This window comes from Manis pentadactyla, chromosome 9 (genome assembly GCF_030020395.1).
Source record: "Manis pentadactyla isolate mManPen7 chromosome 9, mManPen7.hap1, whole genome shotgun sequence".
Classification (NCBI taxonomy): domain Eukaryota; kingdom Metazoa; phylum Chordata; class Mammalia; order Pholidota; family Manidae; genus Manis; species Manis pentadactyla.
The window spans coordinates 21,790,766-21,794,874 of NC_080027.1; the positions used below are offsets into that span (position 1 = coordinate 21,790,766).

Sequence of the window (4,109 nt, forward strand, 5' to 3'; positions counted from 1 at the left end):
TCTGAGGGGTATTATGTTTAGTACACATGGTGTGGGGGGTCACGGGAGTGCAGTGTAGCACAGAGAAGGGGCAACTTGCTACACTGATGGACAGTGACTGCATTGGGGTATGTGTGGGGACTTGATAATATGGGTAAATGTAGTAACCACATTGTTTTTTCATGTGAAACCTTCAAAAGAGTGTATATCAATCATACCTTAATAAAAAATTAAAAAGAAAAAAAAAGAAAAAGAATGTGTAAGGAAAAAATAACTGGAGGATTATAAATATTGTATATGGCTATTTTCATATGATATTATAATTTTGTATCTAAATACTTAATTGCTTTCTTTCCCTGATAAAGGTTTCATTACAAATCAGCCACATATTTGAGGACCCAGTGAATATAGAGAATGATTAGACAAGAGTTCTATGATGCTATATAAATTTGGTTATTTGGCTATACCTTATACCTTCTTGGATACATATGCTTAAATGTTAACATGAAGTGATTACTGAGAAAATTTTCCAATGAAAACTGTAAGCTTAAACCAACCTTTGAAAGTTCATTAAATACTCTGTTTAGTTCAGAAAATTAACCAAACAAGTCACAAAAGTGAAGGGATCCGTTTTCTGGTAATTGCATTCCATAAAGCCTTCTTTACCTCCTTATTCCTGAGGCTGTAGATGAGAGGATTCAACGTGGGAATCACCACCGTGTAGAACACGGAGGCCACTTTGTCCTGATCCAGGGCGTAGCTGGAACTAGGTCTCAGGTAAGTGTAGATGGAGGTGGCATAGAACAGAATCACAGCGGTCAGGTGGGAGGCACAGGTTGACAGTGCTTTGCGCCTGCCCTCCCCTGAACGCAGACGGAAGATGGAGGAGAGAATGTAGGAGTAGGAGGCGAGGATGACCAGCAGAGCCCCGACCATATTCACACCAGCAAATGCGGAAAAAATGCTCTCATTCAGGTGTGTGTCAGAACACGAGAGCTTAAAAAGTGGAGGGCTGTCACAGAAGAAGTGATGGATGACATTGGAACCGCAGAATGGCAATCTGCTGACGTAGCTCGTGTTCACCATGGAGTTCAACAGTCCTGCTGCAAAAGCCCCTGCTGCCATCTGAAGACAGACTGTTCTGGACATGATCAGGGAGTAACGGAGTGGGTTGCAAATGGCCACGTAACGGTCGTAGGCCATTAGCCCAAAGAGGATGCATTCAGTAGTGGCCAATGCGATAAAGAAGTACATTTGCACAAAGCAGCCAGCAAAAGAGATGGATTTCTGCTCTGATAATAAACCTACCAGCATCTTTGGGGTGATGGTTGATGAATAGCCAACATCCACAAAGGACAGGTTAGCCAGGAAGTGTGAAGTCGGGCATCGGTCCTGATTAAGAGTATCATTCCCACATTCCCCCAAACTGTAAGCATGTAAATCACCAAGTAGAGCAGGAAGAGGACAATCTGCAGCTGCATTGTGTCTGCTAATCCCAACAGGATGAACTCAGTCAGCGAAGTGTAATTTTCTCTGGTCATTTGTGACAAATGCAGTTTTTTAAACTTGCAAATATTTTCCTCTCCCGTGTTTATAAGAAATAATAGAATCGTTAATGAAGGAATAATAAATCGTTATTCAGACATGGGGAAAGAAACCAGTTTAGGATATTATAACACCAAATACAGTACATAGTAAGAGGAAAATCAGTGGACAAGTGGAAAGAAACTTAAGTTGATTAATCAATTCTCTGTATTGACTCTGGATTGCAGGTTTTCAAATCACTGGTATAAGTCTACAGATTCCACTTCTGTTTCTGCAAATGCACCATATTTTGTTCTATTCTTTCTCTACTGGCCCACATCCAAATTGCAAAGGATACAAATATCCTGGCTGAAGCCTCTCCCATTCTCTGAACAGTACGTGAGTTTAACTCAACTGAACTTCGTTTTCTTCCCAACAACCATTCTGTATATCCTTCAGCTCCAAACTTCATACACTGCCTCCCAGTAATCACTCTTGTGCACCCCAAGCAGCAAAAATAGTGACAAAAAATTTGACATCACATTTTTAAGAATGATTTTAAAGTGTTTTAAAAGTGAACCATACAATTGTTCTCCTTACAAAGTACACTGTCAAATTCATGTCATGTAGTAACAAAGACGCCATCTGTCCACCTCAGTGAGGAACAGCTCCAAATCCTTAAAATGTCCTTCCCAGTGTCTTACCTGTGTCATCTATTCTTTTCTTTTGTTTGTCTTAGGGGTTCTAAGTTGGAGCTTAAAAATAAGGAAAAGAAATTCATTTTTTAGATGAAAGTAATACAGTGGGAACTTGAGTAACTTAATGGTAAAATATCTGAGACACCTTCTGAGTACATGCAGCTGCTCTTTTATTTTGTCTTTCTTAAAGAAGATGGGGTAACCATAGTGACTAGATACAGGTCTTAATTGAGAGTCAATTCTCCAAAGGCAGAAACTCCAGTCTCAAAAGACAGTAAAATATGATCACATGCAGAAATATGGAATCAAACATTATGTGTGGCTTGCATCATAAAGTCGTTCCTGATCTCTATGTTACTTTCAAATCTTCAGACAAAGTGAAAAAAATTAAGTGGCTGTTATTACCTGACTCTGTATTTTTAGCTTATTCCAACTTGGTTTATAGCCCAATACCAAATTATTATTTTTCCCATTGCTAGTGGGCATGTGTGTATGTGTGTGTGTGGGAGTCTTCTAGTAACCCCAAAGTTCCTATTATCGAACAGGTAGATTATTTCTGCACCTAAAGAATAATTTGTAGCATTGTGCAAGATACCACTTAGAAACTTGACCTATACAGTTCCCATCATCATGCAATGAGAAACTACCCCATTTGACACCTACCAAATATACATTTAGTTACTAATGTATGAAACTCAATGAACAATTCAAGAAATGGAAGAACTTAAAACAATTTGTAGCTAAGCGACCAGAAATGTGAAGTAAGAGAGACAGTAGGAGAATCAGCATAGTGAGTTATCAAAGAAGCAAGAGGAGTAATGTTATGAAGAAAAAAGATATCAATGTTTTAAACCATAAAGAATACAAGAATAAAAAGGGACATCGAATTTATTGAACAGGAGATTGCAATTGAAAATCTGGGAAGGAGTTTCATTCAGGAAGAAGCAGGATGAACTTCATACTTGTCATAGGCTAGATCCTTGGAGTGAACTCTAGGCTCAAGCTCTTCACTGAGGGGAATGGATGAGCAGTGCTGTCCTTTTTGGGAGCAGTCGTGCCCACTGCTCAAGTTCACTGTCCTGTTGATTTAATACATTTGCATATTTGGCTACACGAGCACATTCATTTACTACTTCTCTCCTTTTTTGCACTTTCTCTGCCTGAAACTGGGTGGGAAACTCAGGTCACGCCAGTTCCAAAAGCTAGTTCTACAAGGAGATCTGACTTAGCTTCATGCAAGAAGATGGTCCGGTGGTGGAAAGGGCCATTCTACTGGGCTTTCTTCCATGGCACATGTTCTATCATGGTTTTCTGGAAATACTTAGGAATGATTAAATTTTCAAAAGTCAATTCCTATTGGTTAACAAATTGTGTGTTTGTTTCCTCAGTTATCTAGAGGAACATTTAATAATGCTTTTGGAAGGGTGAAGGCTTCAATAAATTGAATCAAAAAACTTAAAACATTTTTGTGTTAACCAAACACTGACTTAATTTTTTAAATATTGAGTAATTTTTATGAGGTGTTTTCCTTTACAACATTCTCTTTATGGAGAAATATTATTCTTTTCGCTTGTTTGCTTACTCAAAAAAGTCATAAACTGCTCTTTCATCTGCTAATTATGAAGCTCTCCCAATTGCCACAAAAATAGGGATCAGTTACCAGACTATAATATGGATAACAGTTGATTGAGGTAAGAACGATATCACATATTTATTCAAGGATAAAATATTCTTAGGGGAGCAATTAATATGTAGCTTATACATTTATCTCTTGCATATGTGTGATATAGTCCAATAGTTGGGAATCCCCATTGTTCCTTCTAATCCAGATCCTTAGCCATTAGCTTTCTTGTCTACAAGCACTCCAGATGTTTCTTCTAACTCTGAAGCTATTGCTAGTAGAGTCTA

At 38.3% G+C, this 4,109-nt stretch overlaps 1 pseudogene; it reads right to left on the reverse strand.

The window, feature by feature from the left end:
* Positions 1-588: 588 nt before the first annotated feature.
* LOC130684846 (olfactory receptor 5F1-like) lies at positions 589-1,520 on the reverse strand (annotated as a pseudogene).
* Positions 1,521-4,109: the final 2,589 nt, after the last annotated feature.